Source organism: Prionailurus bengalensis, chromosome B4 (assembly GCF_016509475.1).
Source record: "Prionailurus bengalensis isolate Pbe53 chromosome B4, Fcat_Pben_1.1_paternal_pri, whole genome shotgun sequence".
NCBI lineage: Eukaryota > Metazoa > Chordata > Mammalia > Carnivora > Felidae > Prionailurus > Prionailurus bengalensis.
Genome location: NC_057358.1, coordinates 47,105,156 through 47,127,291, shown reverse-complemented (window position 1 = coordinate 47,127,291; position 22,136 = coordinate 47,105,156).

Genomic DNA, 22,136 nt, shown 5'->3' with positions numbered 1-22,136 from the left:
GGGCTTTGGCGGCAGAGGATTTCAACGGACCGAGAATGGAGCAGATGGTAGGTACTAGGGCAGCCGGTTTAGGCAAAGACCCAGGGGCACGAACAAGCAGGCCGTGCTTGAGTAGCTGAGAGCTGTATGTTGTGAGGGTACTAGAAGCTGTTCCCAGACATGTGGTGGATGCTAAATTAAGAAAAGTAGGTGGGGCCAGGTCAGAGATTATCAATCAATGCCAAGGGACGTGAATCTGAGCTTGGCATCCGTGGAGGGCTACCGAAGGAGCCAAAGAAGTTCCCCCACCCCTTGGGAGCCCTGGACTTAGAGGGGACTCGCTTCCAGCATCCCATTTGCCCACGAGCTGTGATGCTCGCTGGGACCCCACCAGGGTCTGGAGTGTCCCAGAGCAATTGCAGCCTCCGGCTCTGACCCCACAGCCACTGCCTCTTGCCCTCGTGCACAAGCCCGGATGGAGCACCTGCCCAAGCTGTGTTTGGCACCCAAACTCCTGGTTCCGAGCCAGTCTTGCCTTTGTGACCCCGCAGTGGTGCAGACCCCTAGATGACTGAGCCTACCTTGTCTCCAGGAGGAGGTGGAGTAAACCCTGAATAATCTAGGTTACCAAGGAACGGAGCTGGGAGCTGCCATGTGGCTCTGAAAGAGCGCGATCCCAGGAATGCAAAGTCAGGAGGCCTCTTAAGGAACCTAGCCAGGGGCCCTTTGTATTGACTCTCCAATCCACGTGGCATTGGGCATTCTGCCCAGGACAGAAAGAGCATGGGTAGTGAAAAAGCCAGAATCTTTTTGACAGTCAGGAGCAAAGAACAGAAAGGGACCATTTTCCGGTTCTAAAATCTAAGACTTAGAGGCCTCATTTTAGGTGGTGCATCTGTGAGATACTGGTTCACTCAACTAAATTTAACTGAGTAATTAATATTTGCTCAGAATCGTATTGAACGTTCTTTCAGATGCAGAGGTGAAGCTGACACAGAGCCTTCTCTCAGGAACATATAGTTTTCGTTAGAAAATGAGACATAGCCTTCAGAGAATGCAGGTGACGTGCTATAAACTCTGACAGGAGGAATTGATTTCTTCCAGCTTGGAGAGAGAAAGAGGTGGGGCAGGAGGAGGCTTCAGGAAGAAGGTGATATTTGAATCAGGGGAAAGGAAGCGTTGAGGCAAGGGTGGAATCTGGACAGGTGTAGATGGGGGCAGGGGGAGCATTCTAGGCGATAGAGAGGTGGGAAGGAGGCAGAACTGGTAAGCTGCTTGAGATCAGAAATGTTGCCTTTCATTTCTGTGTCCTCAGTGCCTTGCTCAGTGGTTCAATAAATAGCTATTAAATAAATGAATGAGTGAGCGAATAAAGAGAAAGTAGTTTGATTTAGTTGAAGCATAGGGAGCACGAAAGGAGTAATGAGAAATCATGTTGCAAAGGCCACACCTTGAATGGATGTGGACTTTATTCTGCGGGGAATAGAGAAGCCACTGAATGGTTTTTAACAGGGGTAGGGCGTGATGAAAGCTCTGTTGCAGGCAGATTGACCTGATATGTAAGACTGATCTGAGTGAGGCAGAGAGACCATTCAGCCGGTTACTGCTGCAGTCCAGGCAAGAGGTAATAAGCATCTGAATTAGGGCAACAGCAATGGGAACAGAGGAGGGGACAGGTGTGAGAGGTAACAGGAAGGCAGAATTGACAACAGCCAAGCTGTTGGGGGCAGGGGAGGGGGAAAGGGAAGCAAAGATAACAGGGAGATTTTGAGCCTGGGTGGCAGGGAGGATGGTGATGCATTAACAAAAATAGACAACACAGGAGGGGATGCGGGGTTAAGAGGGCAGATGACGAGTTCTGTTCTGCACACGCTGAGATGTGGAGACGCTTTCTTTTCTACCTGTAACATGAATCAACTCTTTACTGGGAAAATACATGAGAGTCGTGAATGGGCTCCCCAGGCAAGCGGCAGCATCGGCCCATATTTAGGGACTGGGTCAAGACCCAAGTCATTTCCTGAATGCTGATTTTGCCAACAGAATCTAATGGTGCTTTACACAGAGAAATTTTGGGGAAAAAAATAATTCTGTATTAATAATGATTTGAGATAAAAACCTGCCAGCGTTCTTCCTTTCCCTCATTACTGATGAATTAGGAGATACTCAGACCTAAGAAAAAAGCACATAAAAGGCTTGTAAGCATCCTTCAGATCTTCCCTACCAGTCAGTCACTTTCATTTTATAAAGCCAGAATTTCCAGTTTTTAAATATTGCATAGGAGCAGCATTTGACTGTGGTTTTAACACTCTATTTCGACAACAGAAGAAGAATGAAGGAGCACTCCCTATGGACTGGTACCATACCAGGAACTGCAAAGATAGTGTTGGAAAGAGGAAGCCACAGTCTAGTGAAAGGGATAAACAAATAAAAACAATGAGCACATACAGCATAGGATGTGCCAGAATAGAAATGTAAGTAGGCAAGAAATTTGAGAGTTATTCATTCTATCTTCAGAGAAGGGAGTAGAGAAGACTTTGTAGACGAGGTGACACTAGACAATGGATTTGGAGGACTATTGTGGAACAATGATGGGAAATTGTTCCACATAAAGATAGGAGATGAAGAAAATGGAGACAATTGTTTGTAGAGGTTGAGTGGAAAGAAGGAGAGAGACAAAAAAAGAGAATCAGAGGCCATATCAAGAAGGGCCATTACATATGTCAAATGCTGAGGGACACAGACTTTGTTTTAATGAGGTGGTTAGACCAGCACTCTGGATGGGTCACTGTGGCAGCACCATAGAGAATGTCTTAAAGGGATGAAGATGTGAGATGGGGAGAGGACAGCAGTTAGAGGTATTGTCACAGTCCAGTGACAGACGGTAAAGGTCAATGGAGATACAGAGGCAAGATTAAAACATAAAAGATGGTTTTAGGAGACAAATCCACTGGACTTGTTGATTAAGCAAAGAGAGAAGTCTTAGGATAGATCTTAGATTGTGGAATGATGATTTGAACTATAGAAAAGAAAATCATAGGAGCAGAAACATTTTGAAGCAAAAACAAATTTTGACTTAGGATTTGGGCGTGTTGAATTAAATATCTTTGGGTGAAGGGGCGCCTGGGTGGCTCGGTCGGTTGGGCGTCCGACTTCAGCTCAGGTCACGATGTCACGGTTCGTGAGTTCAAGCCCCGTGTCGGGCTCTGTGCTGACGGCTCAGAGCCTGGAGCCTGCTTCGGATTCTGTGTCTCCCTCTTTCTCTCTGCCCCTCCCCCGCTCGCCGTCTGTCTCTGTCTCTGTTTCAAAAATGAATAAACATTAAAAAAAATAAAAATAAAAAATCTTTGGGTGAAGCCATCCAGGTATCGCTGTCCAGTAGATATATACATCCAGTAGATACATACATCCACTAGATGTATATATGTCTGACACATAGGAGCAAATTTAGAGCTGAACATTAAGCATGGAATTAAAACCACAGGATTCATACCATTCTTCAGCAAAACATGAAGAGTGAGAAGAGAGAAGCCTCAAGGACAGAATCTGGGAATAGTCAATCTACAGGAGATGACACGGATACAAGGAAAAAGACTGAGAAAGACGGGCTAGTGAGTTAAAGGAAGAACAAGGAGACTGTGACTCAAGGAGCCAAAAAGGAGACAGTGTCGGCTAGAAGGGAGTGGTGGGCAAATCCAAACAGCACAGAGAAGCTCAGTAAGAGAGGACTGTTATTGTATGTTGTCATCAGGAAGAGACCAAATGGGGACTGGATGAGGAGAGAGAGTTATGAAGAAGAAAGAAACTGTAAGTCTAGACTAAATTGTCTGGAAGTTAGGGTAAGAAGGGAAGGAAAGACCGAGGTAGGGACAAGGGTGGGATCCTTCATTTACTAGAGGCACTATGGGGTGGCTAGTGTTCTCTCAGCCCTGCAAAGTCCACTAGATTAATGAGTAGCATGTATTCCCTCTTTCTTAGTTCCTTCCATCCTATTGCAACCTCTCCTAAAACACATAGACATGCATTTATTATTTACCTCCTACTGTGTGTCAGCTACTGTACTAAGGTTCTACATGTTGGGGAAAGTATGATAAATAAGATACAGCCTTTATCCATAAACAAACAATTGAAAGGCAATGGGATAAGTGCTATAAAATCTCTCTCTATATAGTCAGTGGTGACTTGAGCTGGCTCATACTAGCTCATTCCCACCTCTGCATTCCGTGACGTTAAGTTGGTAGCTTGAAACCAGCTATTGTGGAAGTATTTACACAATGGGAATTGCCATTTACACAAATGGCAATCATTATTTTTTTCTCCCAGAGAGACGGTTGTTAAACATTCACCAGCGAGTCACCGGATATGGCAAAAGTGAATGAAATGGCAGAATAATGGGCTGGGGGAAAGCCCACTTCCTGGGGGAATGGGAAGGGTCTTGACAAATGGGCAGGAATTTGATGGCAAAGAAAAAGGGGAGGAGTCTGTAACTGGTGGAAACAGCCTGAGATACAGGGGTGGGGAAGCATCTACTCTAGCAGAGACATTAAGTGGTGAAGGGCGAAGGGCTAAGGGAAATCCTGAGCCTGAAAAGAAGAATGGGCTTTGGGGTGCCCGAGTGGCTCAGTCAGTTCTGCATCCAACTCTTGCTCTCAGCTCAGGCCCAAGATCTCATGGTTTGTGAGTTCAAGCCCCGTGTTGGGATCTGTGCTGACAGCACAGAGCCTAGTTGGAATTCTCTCTCTCTCCCTCTTTTTCTGCCCCTCCTCCACTCATGCCTGCACACTCTGTCTCTCTCTCAAAATAAATAAATACTTAAAAAAAGAAGAATGGGTTTTCCCAGATCATATTGCTTCTTATATGTCCAGCTAAAGATTTTGAAGTAGGGAGCCACTGAAGGATTTTAGGCATAGCAGTTACACAGTCATTAAATATTTTAGAATGACCTTTCTGAAGGAATGGGCAAAGATTACTAGTAACCCACCAAACTCTGTTCTTCTCTTCTTCAAAGTAATAAACTTTAGTCTTGTCCCATGGTCATGTTGCTAGCCAGAGAGTATATTCCCCTTTCAGTGATATATGGTTTTGTGGCTTAGTAGGCTAATGAGATAGATGTAAATAGAAGTTATGCATGAGTCTTCCAGGTCATTTCCGAGTTCAAAGACAAGTTGTTTATCTTCCTTTGAACTGGTACTCAGGTTAGACCGTGTTCAGCTTCAACCATGCAAATGGAAACGACGTCCCGGGGGATGGCAAAGAAGCAGGATGGAAGGAACTACATTTCCTGAAGTGACCCTCTTTACCTGTACTTCTTACCTTCAGATATTCTCATACAGAGAAGTAATTATTTTAAGCCACCGCATTTAGGCTTCCATTCTGATGGTGTAACAGTTACTAGACTTTCTCGCTCATTATAAAAATACCATCAACTGTAAAATACGTGAAGTGACTTTTTTTTCAGGCATTGAAAAATAGGACGTTCAAGACCATTGAGAAAAGGAAAATACACATAGGGCAGTGCATGGTATCTTATGATCCAGCATTAGAAGCCACATGGTGTTTTTTGGTTTTGCTGTCACACCGGTCTGTCTAGGTTCAAGTAGTGAAGACATGGACTCTATCTCTAGATGGAGAAGAGGGGAAGTTCCAGAAAAGGATGTGGGACTGAAGATATTCTTGTGGCCACATTTGGGAAATGCAATCTGTCATACCTACCCTGTGATCCAGAAATCCTACTCTAAGGTATCTACCCAAGAAAAAATAAATGTCCACAAAAATACTTGTATATGAATATTCATAGCAGCATTATTTATAATATTTGCATTTGATCCAAATGTCCCTTGGCAGGAACATAGAGAAACAAATTGAAGTATATTCATACAATGGAATACAATTCAGCAAGAAAAAGGAATGGATTATGGACACACACAATAATCTGAATGATTTTCACAGATATTATTCTAAGCAAAATAATGAAAGAGTATTTCTATATTATTCCATTTTGTTAAGTTCTAGAATAGGCAAAACTAATCTTTGATGAAAAAACAGATCAGGAAAAAAATGATGGCTGATGGGAGACGGCAGTATTGACTAGGAAAGAGCCTAAGAGAATTCTGGGGTGATAGATATATCTCTTGATAGAGGTGTAGGATGTCTATAGGTATAGACATAAGCATTTGACAACACTTAATGAATTGTACACTTAAGATCTGCACATTTTCACTGTTTACATGTTTTACCTGAAAAAAATCATAAACAGATGTTAAACTCAACTTCGTAAACTTAGTTTTAGCAGTTGCACATATTAGGAATTCTGGAGTTATTTTCTGTTTACTCTAGGCTTGGAAAAAATGAGTAAATATATCGGAGATCATGAGAGTCAGGCTTCTTACTCTTGGAGAAAAGAATCAGACATACAAAAAAAGGAGAAAGAATGTGTCCTATAGCACACGTAATTTTACTATACATGTATGTATCAATCTATCTGTCACATACATGCATATATGTTAGTTCTGTCTCTTGAGAAAGCCTGGAAACAATGACCACTTAGGACCACTAGGTGTATACAGAACCCAGATACTGGTTTCTAAATACTATTCACCATTAAAAGGAACAAGTGTCCCTTGGAGAAAAGGCTCAAAGGACAAGATGAACCTGACACGTCGTGTTGTGTAAGAAAGAAAATTGTCAAAGAATGGTGGAGAGACATCAAAAGGACACAGGAGTCAGCTAAAAGGGGCTCCCACTTGATAAATCAGGGCAATTTGAGCATCGAATGATTATAATTGACTACAACCTATTGAATAAAATAAGAATCTATAAGTTTTTACAGATATAAATAGATTATTATTAAACAGCCCCAATGAGTAAACATGAAAGGAATGAAGGAGCTAGAAAACCATCAATGGATGTTAAAACCACTGGGTGAAAATTTGACGAAAGACATGATAGTTCCCATATTCTCAAATTATTTCCCCACAAATTACTTACTAGTTACAAGAGAAGAAACAATAACTTCACAGAAATGAAAACTGGTAGATGCCACCTTAACCAAATAATCAAAGTTAATATCACTAGTATTGGGACGAACTGACATCACAGACCTGCCAAAGCGATATTCCTGCCCAAATTGCCAAGCCTGAATTTACTTACAAGGAAACATCAGGCAAATCCGGACTGTGTCACATTCCACGAAATAACTAGCCTGTACTCTGAAAAACTGTCAAGGTCAAGCAAGACAAAGGAAAGCAGGGGAACTATTTCAGATTAAAGAAAAAAAAGAAAAAAAACTAAAGAGGCATGACAAACTGAATGCAGTGTATAATCCCGGGCTACACCTTAGACCAAAGGAAACAAATCTTACAAAAAACGTTATTGGGAGGATTGATAGCACTTAAATACGGACTGTGGGTTAAATGTAACTATTATATCAATGTTAAATTTCCAAATTTTGATTATTCTACTATAGTTATATAAAAGAATGTTCTTTCTCTTAGGAAACATGGAAAGGCACAATGAAGTATTTAGTTGTAGAAGGTCATGATGCCTCAGCTTACTCTGGAATGGTTTACAGATGAAAAGCACACACATGTAAGGAATGAGAGAGAGAGAGAAAAATAGAAACAATTGATTAGTTTGGGTACGGGACATACGAGAATTATTCAAGGGTTACAACTTTTCTGGAAAGCTTGAAATTATATGTAAATAAAATAAGTCTAAATCAAGACCAGGAAAAAAAAAAGTGATAACTTTTAGAGAGGCGTAATGGGGATGGAACAGACTATGGAAAAGAATTGAAATGATTGGGTTACTTGTAAATTTCTAATGGAGAAACTAGATGAATAGTGTTGTTACAAATGAAAGCGTTCCCATGGCGGACGGGAAGTGTCTGGGCGGGTAGTGAGATAATGAGATCATTTGTAGGCAGTATTGAGTTTCGTTGCTAGAGGGTCATCTGGTTTGAACTATGCAGCAGGCAGATGGTGTACTGGTCTGGGGCTCCTTCGTACAACGATCCTATGTGGCTCAATAATCCCTGAAGTTGGGAAGAAGAGAGAGCCTCAAATAGCATGCTCGCTTTAGTCCATTTACTCTAGCCTGACTCTGACATTCCAGGGCACGTGCCTAGACTGTAACTCCAGTGATCACTTTTTGAAATCAGGAGGACTTTGAGGAAGACAAGGACTTGACGATTGATGGGGCAAGAGGGGGTGCTTGTTGGTATAGCCGGTCCACCATGGAGTTCATTGCCTCATGAGGGACTAGTACGGGCTGTCGTGACACAGCTACTTCTGGGAGACCTCTCCTCTTCTTCATCTCTCATGTCTCATCTGACCCCCTCCCCAACCTCCACTCAGGAGGAAAAACTAGACCTAAAAGCCCAAGGTCCTTCAGACAGACAAATAGATTCTGACCAACGTGATAGAACATTTGCTTGGATCCCACGAACTTTAAAAAATATATATATCACAGAGCCCTACTCATCTGATACACACTATCATTGTGTATGCCCAGTTCCTTCTTGGTGGACCACCCCTTGGCTGGCTGTGGAATTCATCTCAGCAGGGTCTTGCCGACATGCATGGCCTCTGATTCAGCATTTTGGAGGCTTTTTACCGTATGCCAAACGCACCAGGCTACTTTCTGGTCAGGTCCAGAACTCGACAATACTACGAGGCTCCAAATCCATTCTAGCTGCTTTTGAAAAATATTATGAAATAGCTCAGATGTGCAAAAATTATACGAAGAAGAAGACTATGAGGTTGTGTGTGTTAGTTTTACGTTACCCATGAGACACTCAGCAGTTGAAAACGACACTCGTTAGTGAGCTCACAGTTCTGTGGGACGGCAGTCTAGGCACCGGGTGGCTGGGTGCTCTGCTCAGGGTCCCACGCTGAAATCAAAGCATCGGCGCACTCGTCACTGTTCCTCTCCCCTGTGCCTCAGGGTCCTTCTCCTGGACCAGGCTCATTCAGGTTGTTAACAGAATTCCGCTCCTCGCAGTTGTAGGACAGAGGACCCCATTTCTGTGCTGGCTGTCCACTGCCACCACCCTCAGCCAACAGAGGCCACTCTCAGCTTGTTGCCACCCGACCCCCTCCATCTTCAATCCAGCAACAAAGACTTCCTGTCACGTCAAATCCCTTCCGTGCTTCAAATCTTTCGCACCAGGATGAGTTCAGCTGATTACCTCAGGCCCATTTAGCATAATCTTATTTTAAGGCCTATCTTAAAGTCAACTGATTTGGGACCTTAATTACATTTACAAAATCCCTTCTCAGCGGAACTGCAATTAGTGTTTGATTGAATATCTGGGAAAAGGTACGTGTACACCAGGTGGCGAGAATCTTCAGGACCCTCTTAGAATTCTGCCTACCACACCGTGAATCCACCGCTCAGTTTGAGAAAGAGCCTATTCTAATAAATGGACGCCCCTATGTACCCCTCCACTCCCCACCATACTGAATGTAGTGTTTTCCATTCCTCTGCACTTTTTTTTTACATATGTAGGTATCCCTGATCAATACAGAGTCATTGTTTTACATGTTTTTAACCCAACGCATTCTCCTGCAACTCTCTGTTTTACTGCATTCATGAAACGCATCCGTGTTGATCTGCATAACGTCCGCTCATTTATTTTCACCGACGTAAAATATTTCATTGTATGACTATATCATGATTTATTCATTCTCCTACTAACAAACATACAGATTATATTACCATCTTTGTGATTAACAGATGGCTGCTGCTACAAGCATTGCTCCACGGGTTTCCTATACGTATGCAAATGTATACCCAGGAGAACAGTGGCTGGGGCATAGGGTTATGCATGCACACCTTTGACTTATCCAGACATGACCAAATTGTTCTCCAAAGTGGGTACACCAGTTGGCACACTCATTCCGGCTGCTGGTTACTAGTGATACAAATGACCAACTTACGGTGCATTCTTTATGCAACGTGTAATAATCTCTGCACACATAGTGTCATATTTTGTAATCATGAACTTATGAACTACGTATCATTATTATACCTACTTTACCAATGAGAAAACTGAGACTCAGAAAGGATAAGTATCTTTCCTAAAGGCACATCGTTAGTAACAGAACCAGGATTTCAGTCCATCGACCTGAATCCACAGAATTTGCTCTTAATCACTACACAACACTGACTCCCTTTCCCCCAGGAAAAATGAGACAAGCTGCAGGAAGGGAGGGAGAGACAGGGTAGAAATGAGACTCAGATGTGTGGCCTCCACCCCCATCACCACCACTTCCCTTCTCATCCAGACATTCTTGGGACTCCATCTACTGGAAGATGAGGCATAAAATCTTATCATGTAGGAAAAGTTCAAATATGACATCATGCTTTTTCATAGGACTATAGACCCATGTTATGCTCTAGGAAGCATACTGTTCTAAGGTCAAGCCGATCTTCATTTGAATCACATTCCACCATTAGCCAGGTGATTTTTGACCAAGTCTATTAACTTTTCGAGTCCTCATTTTGTTCATCTATACAAGGGATAATGATAACAGCTGCTGAACAACATCTCGCACTGAGCCTGGAACGTGGAGGCACTCAGTAAATGCAGAATTGAATCCTTGAGCGTAGGAGGTTTCAAAGCCTCAGAAGTTCTGTTCCGTCTTTGAGATCTGGAGAAGCTAGGCATCAAGGGTGCGGTGACCCATTCACAGTAGTAGAAATGGTCCCGCACTGTCAGCAGATCTGGTGGAGGAAGGGACGGCAAACAGAGGTGGCAGCAGTTATATAACTATGGGGGTGTGATGAGTCACATGGCACACAGGGACATGGGGACTCTATACGAGGGAGGGGAATACAATATGCTGTAAGCCCCCATCTATGGCCCACATGGCTCCCGCATGCAGAAACCAGATCCGCAGGCACACAGAGATAAGGCGATGCAAAGGCAATGCATGTGGTTGGGCCTGATCTTAAAGGGAGAGACTGAAGGACAGTAAGGGCCCAAAGGTAAAAGCATTGACATTTACTTTAGCTGAGGTCAGAGATAGGCTAACAATGTCCGTGGGGCAGTCAGGCAGGATTCACTTTTCTAGGGCAGCTTCTCAAAGATACCATTCACAAAGGCACACACACGCAAGTCTGTCTGTTTAGTCTACAAACGACCACTTCTTAAAAGGGGTGCTAGATGGGGGCTGAATTGGGCTAACTTCAGTGCACCCAGCTCTGCGCTTGGTGCCACGTTAAAAAGCGAGATGAGCCAGACCTGTCCCTGGTTCTCAGGGAGGCTGGCTCCTGCTCTTTTCCAGTGCCCTCCATGAGGGCACTCTACAGCTGTGTGCTCCAGGTTTCTATTCCTCCAGGACTCCTCTCCCTCCTGGAAGAGTGTTGTCTCAGGAATGAAGTCTCTGAGCCTGTAAGATAAATGATCTATTATCTTGGTCCCGGCTAAAATGTGGTCTCCTCGCTAAGGAATGCTGCTAACACAGAGAGGACTTCGGGTAAGCAAGGGAGATGCGGTTGGTGAGGTGATCTCTTGGCACAACTCTCTCCTGCTGGGGAATAAGCAGGGGGATGATTTTTGTACATCACAGTTCTGAAAGAGAAAGAAACTGTGGAGACATGAAGGTGTTGGCTCTGAGAAGGCCCAGCACCTAACAGCATCATTAGCCCTGATCTCAAGGTACGTTTTAGCTGAAGGTAGCCTCATCTGGCAAAAGTTCCTCATCTAGGAGGAGCCAAAATGAGAAGGGAGGCTCCAAATGCCTCTGCCCCAGTGAGGGAATGATTACTAAGAAGATGCATCAGTGCCAAAGCCAGAAGTCCAACAGTGAGGAGGGACTGGGTCAGTCAGATGCCCATGTTGTAGGGAATAATGGACAAGGCAGACATCTTACTTTGCAATGGAATGATCTTGAAGGCCAGCAGGCAAGCCTTAAGGAACCTGAGCCATTAAAGATGTTGAAAAAAAGAGGAAGGGAAGGGGGGAAGGGGAAGAGAGGAGGGGATCCTGCTTCTCACACGCAAGCCCCAGGATCCGGAATCTTTAAGGGAGGAAGTATTCCTGTTCACATGATCATTTCTGGATAAGAATGGAGAAATAGGGCTGGTTGTTCCCAGACTTCAAGTACTAGAACTTTCCCCACTGGGGTTGCGCTAGATAAACAATGGTAGCAGGGCCATCTAGGTGCAGGATGGTGCCCCCAACACCAGACTGGGGGAAAATAGTTCTACTATTGATGATAATAAGCTACCTTGGGGATTAAGCCCCTAAGTGAAGAGGCAGATGGCCCTGGTTCCAAACTGTTTCTTTGTGGCTGTATCACAGTCTGGCTGGGGGTGAGTCATTTCCCGGAGCATTTTGGTTTCCCATCTGCAAAGTGCCCTGATAGTCCCAAACCTGGGCAAGGGGGAGGGGAGGGAGAAGGAAGAGTCCAGAATGAGTAAATATAACTTCAGATTCAGCTTGGCTTCGAGAAGGAAGCAAGGCACTGCTTTCCTTTGGTTGAGAAGGACGCTTGCTTCTATGTTGGGTGATAGATGTTTCCCCAGTTCCACCTAAGCTTAATTTTTCTCCAGGGCTGAGGGCTATAAAAGGTCTGGCCTTTGGAAGGGTAGCAGAGTTTAGAAAAGCATTCCCTCATACTAGCCTCCCAGGGCATGACTCAAATATATGCCTCAACAAAACGGAAAATTAGCATATGTTAATAACCTTTAGGGTCTCTGACAAAGAGTCAAAACTATAAAAATATTGGTAATGTTTATTAAATTTTTTCTGATTATAGAAGTGATATGTGCACATTTCAAAAACATTAAACGTTCAAAACCCATAAAGAGGGTAATAAAAATTACCCATAAACAATGGTCAATATTTTGGTTTCAATCTCTCTATATGTAAATAAGATAATGGGAATGCATTATGTGAATCCAATTTTACATCTTACTTTTTATACTTTATACTGTGAGCATTTTCCAGGGTCATTAAATATGCTTCAGAAACATGATTTGTAATAGTTTCATAAAATTCCTTCCTATGAGTACAATATAATTTATTTAACCTTCACCCGTTTGGGGACATTTATGCATGCTGTTTCCTATTTTTCTCTCTTATAAATAATGGTATAACTTAAGTATTTTATACGAATTTATGATTATTTCATAGGAATAGATTCCTAGAAGTGAAATTCCTGAGTCAAAGTTAGCAGACTTTCAATGGCAAAGAGCAGAAAACAAAACTCAAATCGGCTTAAAAATAAAGCAATTTTGTTGTCACATGTTAATTAGAATTCCAGAAGCAGACCAATTTCAGGTTGACTGATCCAGTGATTCGGAGATGTAGTCAGGGATCCATTTTCTTCCTCTCTCATCTGTCAACCACAAAGCCAACTCTGTCCTCGGCTGACTTCCCTCATGGTTATAGGATGGCTACCAGCCACAGTTAAGGCTACAGATGTTCTCACTTACATCTAGTGGGAGAGAGTACATTTCTGTCCCTGCATTTCAAGCCAGAGTTTTGCAATCCATCCTGATTGGAATATAGGCCCTAAGCCTGTCCACAAACCAGTGACCGCGGACCAGGAGTTCGGATGCTCTGATTGGGTTAAGTCCACCAGAGCCTATCCGTGATGGGAGGGAGACAGGGAAGTGGTCAGTTTCCCTGGAACATGTGGGTCCTTGGAGAAAAATGAATGATCAAATAAAGACCTTAACAGTAGGAAGAGGAGAAAGGCAAAAATGAGGGCTGAATTAGCACCAACAGACATTTTTTAAGGGGCTTGACATGAATTTTCAAATTATTTTCCATAAGGGTTATACCAATGTAAAATCAGCAGTATATTAGAAGGTCTGTCTAACCATACCCTCACCAGCACCGATTATTGTATCTTAAAATATTTTAAAACTACTTCATTCCAATTTGATAGGCCCAAATAATTATTGCATCCCTATGTAAATTTATATGATTGCTTCTTATTACGTGCCTGTGGCCATTGAAGATTTCAAAACCTTAAAACTTAAATGCTGATTATAAACACTCCAAGCTTAAGGCTGACCTACCCGATCCCTAAGCATCGAGTAACAAAGATTGTAATATCTGGGTGCTGTCTCTACCAGTGAGTGGAGGCGAGGTTTAGTCTCTAGCTCCTAACGTTTCCTCAGCGAGCGCCCGGGTGCTCATATTATCTGCTATGCTTCTAGGAAAACAATTCTCCCCTCATTCCAGCCCCAGTTCCTAGCTTGCCTTCTAACGCCCCATTAGGATTGGAACTCTGATATTCTCCTCCAACTAGGAGGGGTATCTGGCTAAACCCCAGCACCACATTTCAGTCACAGTGCTTTTGCTGAAGCGGGAAAGAAGCGCTCTTCTACCAAGGTCCTGGATTGCTGTGCCCTGAGAACCAACACTGTGCCCTCTCCTTGTACCCTGAGCTTCCTAAAATGCCATTTCTCCATCTCAGACTGGACCGGTGCTTATGACATAATTTGACTGCTTGCAAGGGCAGTTCTATAGCCAGGGCAGTCTCTCTAGAATTGCCCTCATGACCCCTGATTACTTCTAACCCCCTCCAGTCCACCATTGCGTTGCACCTTTCATCTTTGCTACAGCTAACCTGATGTGATTCATCCAACACACAGAAGTCTCCTTCCTCACCATGCTTGGCTCCTTTTGAAACCCTCCACTCCTTAGTTTCCCCCTTCCAGGGGGTTGAGAGGAAACAAGGGGAGAAGGTGCGTATCATCAAAAGGTAGAAACGGGCTCCAGACTGTACCTTCCAGACAAGGCACTAGCAAGAGTCACCAGGAAGTAAGGCCCTATCAAATAGGTTGCAGTATTCACAATAGTAATATATGCTGTGCTGAGCTCAAACCTAGGCTTTGAACACAGGGAAAGAGTTCATAGCGATTATAGAAAAGTCCCCCAGGATGCTGGTTCAATGTGCTGAAAATCTTGGACAGGTTCCTCAATGCATGGAATGTTGTAGGTAGCGGGGATGTTAGAGATCATCTTCATTCGTCTCACTTATCGGCAAAAAGTGCCAACCTTGGGCTAGTTGCTGGGAATATAAACGTGAATCAGATATGAGCTCTATCCCCAAGAGTGGGAAAGGCCAGGAGAAACAAATGCATACAAAAAAGTAGTATTTGTGCTGTGATAGACATTTGTTCATCTGGAAACAGAGAAAGGTGAGTTCAGATGAGCTGCACAGAAGATATACCTTGAACTAAGTCTTAAAAAGTACACAAGTTTTCTCTAGGTGCACAAAATGGGGTGGGATATGCTAAAGACAGAAGGAAGCTGAGGAAAAGTTGGAAGGCATGAAATATCCTACCATATTCTAAAGAACTCTGAATAATTCAGTGTTGCTAGAGTTATGAGGAGGGATGGGCAAGAAATGGGACTACAGAGGGGCGCCTGGGTGGCTCAGTCAGTTGGGCGTCTGACTTCGGCTCAGGTCATGATCTCGCGGTCCGTGAGTTTGAGCCCCGTGTCGGGCTCTGTGCAGACTGCTCAGAGTTTGGAGCCTGTTTCAGATTCTGTGTCTCCCTCTGTCTCTGACCCTCCCCCATTCATGCTCTGTCTCTGTCTCAAAAGTAAATAAACGTTAAAAAAAAAAACAAACTTAAGAAATGGGACTCCAGAAATTGATCAAACAAATGAAAAGATTTTGAGTTTACACTGTGGGCCGGAAAGGAAAATATGTAGATATCTATTTCAGATATCTCTGTGGAGATTGAATAAATCACCATACTGCAGGGAAATAGGAGATTAGAGTCACAGTTCAGGTATAAGATTGAAAGGAGGAGACCTATGAGAGATAATGAAAATTAGAATGCCCCAGGTTTAGTTACCAGTTAGATGAGAACTGAGGGAATAAGGAGTAGTATAGGAAAGCTACTAAGTCATTTATTCACGCACTCATACATTCATTCAAGCCTTTATTTATCTACTCAATAAATATTTGAGTGCTTGCTAATTGCTACTTAGGCTTGCAGGATATAAGCTAGTCATGATCTCTGTCTTTATGAAACTTACAGATAATTGAACAAGTGGTAACAATAAGAGTCATTAGTGTTATGATAAGGGGAGTACAGAGAGATTAGGCATGATTAATCTTATCTAGGGGACAGATAAAGCCTAGCTGAGAAACTGATGTTTACACCCATACTGGAAGGAGGAGCTGAAATTCACCGGGTTGAGACAAGGGTGAAGGAAGTGTTCTGCACAGAGAAAAATAATTAGTGCAGACCCAGAAGAGAAAAGCTTGCCACATCTAGAAATTGAAAGAGGAGAAATATGACTAGAGTATAAAAAGAGAGGGTGAGGGGCAGGATGTGAAGGCAAAACCAAGACTAGACCCAGAAAGTAAATGCTTGGTAAGCAACGGGAGAGTTCAGACTAGATTCTAAAGGGCTGGTAAGCATGGGGGGCCTGGGCGGCTCAGTCAGTTAAGTGCCTGACTCTTGATATCGGCTCAGGTTGTGATCTTGTGGTTGTGATCTGGTGGTCATAAGATTGAGCCCCACTTAGATCGAGCCCTGTGCTGGGCTCAGCGTAGAGCGTGCTTAGGATTCTTTCCCTGCCCCTTCCCTGCTTGCTCACTCTCTCTCTCTCTCTCTCTCAAAATAAATAAACATTAAAAAATAAAGGGCTGGTAAGCAATTTTGCAGAGTGCAGAACATACTGCAAAATGTCCAAACTCTGCAACGTGGCTTGTCAGGTGAGTGGCATCATCAGATATGCATTTGGAAAAGATTATTCTATCTGCATGATGGAAACTGATTTGAAGAAGAGCAGGCCTTGAGGCAGGAAGACCAGATAAGAGGTTGATGCAACACTCCGATAAGATCAGAACCAAATTAAAGGGAGCCGCTTGGTAGTGCCTGGAGTGTCAATTTATGGAGGGAAATGCACACCTCGGTAAGTTTCTAAAACATCAATAGAAATGTATTAAGGTAGACACAATTATATTTTCAGATGTCCTGCCCACCAGAAACATTGTATGTAAAGAATGCTTTGATCAGTGCTGTAATTGTGGAGAACACTCACTGTGGTTATGGGGGATACCTTGCTGCCTCGACCACCCCCTTCCAACCCTACAGGGAGAAATGGTAGACTTACAGAACATGATTTCTGAATTATTTCACAAGGAAGTATGCAAGTGTGGGGCCAGAGCTGAACTGTTGAAAACAATAGGAGATCAGCAAATATTTTCTGTAAAGAACCAGATAGCAAATACGTAAGCGTTGCTGGCCAGTTCGTTTCAACTACCAACCTCCATTGTTTTTTGTGAAAGCAGCTAGAAACAACACAGAAATGAATGGGCATGGCTGTGTTCCAATAAAAGTTTACAAAACTGGTAACTAGTACACTAGCTTTAGTTTCCCAGCCCTTACAATAGAAGGTAATTCTTCCATGGGTCTTCCTTCTCTGTGCTTTCCCTCTAAATAAACAGTGAATTTACATTTACACAATGTTGCTTTGAAGGTATGCCAAAAAACTAGCCTGCCTGGAGAATCCACACATCTTGCATCCATCCTTGAAGGACAGATGGTGGTGATCTGGATTATGGCAGCAGAGAAGGAGAGAAGTGGATAAAGCCAAGGTCTATTTAGATAGTGGCATTATTAGGACTTGGCGATTGGTTGGATGTGCATTGAGGCAGAAGATGGAATTAAGAAGACTTCTGCATTTCTGGTTTTGCCAACCAGTAGACGCTAGGGCAACAGAAAAGAAGAAGCTATCTGGAGAGTGGAAATGAACAGAGTACTTCAGATGTTTTCTATTTGAAATGTCTGAATGGCATACAGATAAAGATAACTCTCTAGTAAGGAGTGAGATTTCTGAGCCTGGATCCCAGGAAACAGTTCCTGGACTGGAAATATAGGTTTGAAAGTCATCAGTAATTAAATGAGTGAAATAACTCAGATATAGAGAATGGCAGAGGGCTAAGAACGACAAGCCTGGGGACAAGCGTCTCAGGGACAGGCAGAAGAAGAGAAACCAGAGAAAGGGAAAAGAACCAGCCCAAGGGAGGAGAGTAAATCCAGACAAGTGTGGAATCCCAGAAGCCAAGGAACATGGATTTCAGTAAAGGGAAAGTGGTCAGCAGGGTCCAATTTTTAAAGGGAAACAGAATTTTCTTAGAATGCTAGAGACATACGCATGTAGCAATGCCCCTGCTTCCCACAGCTCATTTTATGTAAAGGAAAGAGATCTTAATCCTAGCTTCCATTTTTCCTTTCCTCTTTCCCCAGCAGAGACAACTAATGAGCAGAAATAAATGTTCCAAGATCAACATCCAGGGCCCAATTGCACATTAGATATCGAGAGGAAGGAATCTGGTTTCCCACCAAAAGTACCTGGGATTCTGGGAGATAAATATTAAAAGGGGGCAGAGGTCCCTTTCCTCCACTCAGATCCCTCAGAACATCGTCTCTTTTCTTTTCTGAGGACCACAACATCCTGATGGGCTCAGACTGCTGTCTCTATTTGCCTTCCCAAGCAAATCCCTTAAATCCCTTACTGTCTCCTTCAATGCTTCCTCCTCTAAGGCTGCCACCATTTCCAAAATCACCAATGCTATCATGCCCAGGCATACCAACAACAACCATCTAGTTTATCAAAGAAGCTTGAAAATAACTAATTAATTCCATCTCCCATACGGTGAAGCAAACGAAAGTTTGTAATGAGGAAGCCATGGCTGAGCTGCCCTTGCTGTTCTACAAGACAGGAAGTGCTAATTATGGCAATAAGCCCCTGCTGCGGTCCAGCAGGAGGAACACAACTGACTTCCCAACCTGCCAAAACCCTTTTCTCCCTGCCTTCAGTCTCCAGGAGGGAGCAGGGAAGAAATCCTGGGTGGCCATCCACCCCAGAATCTCAGCTTGCAGCTCACAGCCTCTTGGGACGGTGCATAAACTTAATGGGGCAGCTTAGTGAGATGTGTACCGGGGATGAAGAAGAAAGCCCATTACCCAGATAGAGCTTGACGGAGGCCACTGGGAATTAGACTACGATAGAGATTATCTTGGATACGGAGCTTTCTGGTGCTAATCCGGAGGCCAAGGCTCGATGTGAAAGGGAGTCGTTCCTCTAAGCTGTCTATGAAACGGCTCTTACGTTGAGGGAGTTCCATTATTACCCTTGGAGCTTCCTCAGAATTCAGTCCCGAGGGTTTATCATTACACAGATTTAATCACAAAACATTAGCGATTAGAGCATTTAGAAGTACCACTGGTTCTAGTCTATAAGCTGGGGAAGTTATAGGATTGTTTCTTACCTACATTGTCATGGCAACAAGCATGCAGCCTGAGAGTAATCCTGGCAAGCTTCCCAAGCATCTGGTGGGAAGAGAATGTTTGAATCTGTGCATAACTGGTTTACTGAGCAGTCAGAACTCGGTGGGGTGTATACATAAAATAATTGTATTTTTTCCAGTCACCGCTTCCCTCTTGCTCTGTAGAACCTCCTTTTCCTAACACATAGCACACCCTTCAATAAGATTTGAGGCAGATTCCATCATTTTCTGGTCATTTTTGGCTCTTAAAAACGCAGCCCAGTTTCAAGTTTCAGTGGACTTAAATCATGTCTCCTTCCCTCCCTTCGCCACAGCACTGAGCTGTATATTGGTTTCCTAGGGCTGCTCTAAAAAAGTACCACATGCTAGGTGGCTTAGAACTACAGAGATTTATTGTCTCAGCATTCTGGAGGCTTGAAGTCCAAACCCAAGGTATCGTCAGGGGCATGCTCTGCCTGAAAATGCTAGAAGAGGACTTCTTGGACCTTCTAGCTGCTGGTGGCCCCAGGTGTTCCTAGGCTTGGGCACCATCACTGTGGTCATCACATGGTGCATTTCGGTGTCTTTTCACATCACCCTCCTTTTGTGTATGTTTGTGTCCAAATTTCCCCTTTTCTTATTATCAGAGCCCACCATAATGACCTCATTTCCTAACCCCCAGTCCCATCACATTTTGAGGTACTGGGGGTTAGGATTTCAACATATCTTTGGGTGGGGGACATAATTTGGCCCACGACAACCTGGCACGTGGGACGGTAATCTGACTCTGAGATACCTCCTGTGCCCTAACCATACAAATCCCGACTCTTCCAATAATGTTGGGGTGGGAAGAAAGGAGAGAGAGGAGGACACGTATCTCCTTACATGGCTGGTCTCTGTTGTGGTCCTTTCTCTGCCGCTTCTAGCTGCTCCCTCAGCTTACACAGATTGGCCACTGAAGCTCTCCATGCAGTGAGCTTCCAGTCATGGGCTGTCTCTCCTTAGACACATTTGTGAATTCTTCAGAGTGCCATATGAGCCTACCCACAGCACAATGCTGTGATGGAGAAGATTCAGCTCAGGCTTGATCTCTTCTACCCCCTGGCCTTCCAGCTCTAGACCCGGGAGCTACCCCTACCTTCCCAGTGTCCTGCTGCAGAGATCCTGACCCCCAGCAGGCTCTGTGCTCCAGATACAAATTCCAAAACAATAGGAAACATTTCAGTCATCATCCTGTTGGGTATGTTGCATACATACATACACGCATACAGACATATATCTATACCTATAGATAGATATAGATATAGATATAGATATAGATATAGATATATAGATATAGATGATATAGAGATATAGATATAGATATAGATATAGATATAGATATAGATATAGATATAGATATAGATATATAGATACATAGATATAGATATAGATATAGATATAGATATAGATATAGATATAGATATTGATATTGATATAGATAGATAAGTAGGTAGAAAGATGATAGATCATAGATAGATAGATAAATAGATAGATAGATGATACATCACAAGTAAGATACCACTGAGACAAATCAACAGCAGATTAAAGCCTTGGATAATGCAGAAAATGTAATAAATTGTGATCACTCTAGAATTATGAGAATTATTTAAGAGACAAATTGTCCTTGTCTTTACTCCTTTTTTCTAAGGCTAATGATTGGTTTTGAACATCATTTTCATGAACTAAGAACTTGTCACAGAGATAGTTGAAGAAATAATAGCCATACATTGCTGATTACAGGGGGACAATAGTGAAAGGGACAAAACATAATGATAGCTACTCCTTATTGATTACTTTCTGTATCCCAGGCAGTGTGCTGATTGCTTTTGTAAGCACTCTCTAGTTTCTTCCTCAAGCTTTGTAAGATAGGAACTGTTTCTGTCCCCAATTTAAAAGGAACTGCTCAAATCAGTAAGGGTCATGAGCAAGACCAAGCAGCTGGTAAGATCCGCAGCTGGAAGTTGAACACAGATGACCTAAGTGCAAGTTTACATGCTTTCCACCATTTCTCCCTACCTTCCTTGGAATCCATGCCATATGCACACCATCACTGAGTCCTGCTGACCTGGGGGGTTCTCCTGGATCATGTCTCTCAAGATACTCTCTTTCTCTCACTCAACACAACTATGGTTTGAGTGCACAAAGCATTCAAATCAGTGTTTAATGTCATTCCCCCTGTCCCGCCTCAGCCTCTGCATCTCTCGGCCTCTAAGGAATCCTATGAATTCATACCTACCTGCGCTGAACTGAGCCATAGTTTCTGCTAATGAAGACTGAGCATGGAGTGGAATTCACCAATATTTTAGGTTTAAATAAGGGTTCAGGGTACAGGGAATAAAAAGAGACACAGATAGGGAAGGAAAAAAAGTGTTCCCCTCAACACAAACCTAAGAGAGAAGAGGGGAGGCTGGGGAAAATAATCACATGCTAACTCCTTTTACCTCTCATAGGTCAATTTGAAATATTCAGGCTAGAAGAAAATCTGTCATATAACAAAACCCATGTACAATTATAATTAGGTGTGACAGTATCTGTGTTATGCTCAAAGCCTCTTTGAATATGAACTTGGGAGAGGCAACGGGATGGAAAAGAAGGAGCAGAGGGCTGACAGATGAGAGAGTGTCCTGACTGAAGTCGAGTTGGGGAGGGAAAAAATTTGTGTTCAAGTTTCTCTGACCCTTTCTCAGCAGAGTGCCACCTCTCAAGTGAAGTCAACCATTGTTAAAGGCCCCAGAAGCACCTGTAGTAAATGCTGGACCACAGTGCAGGGTTTTGCATCAGTGGACAAAGGTAAACAGAGAACAGGGCAGGAAACAGCTGGGGAAAGTGAAGTATAATGGACTGATGTCCATGATTCACAGT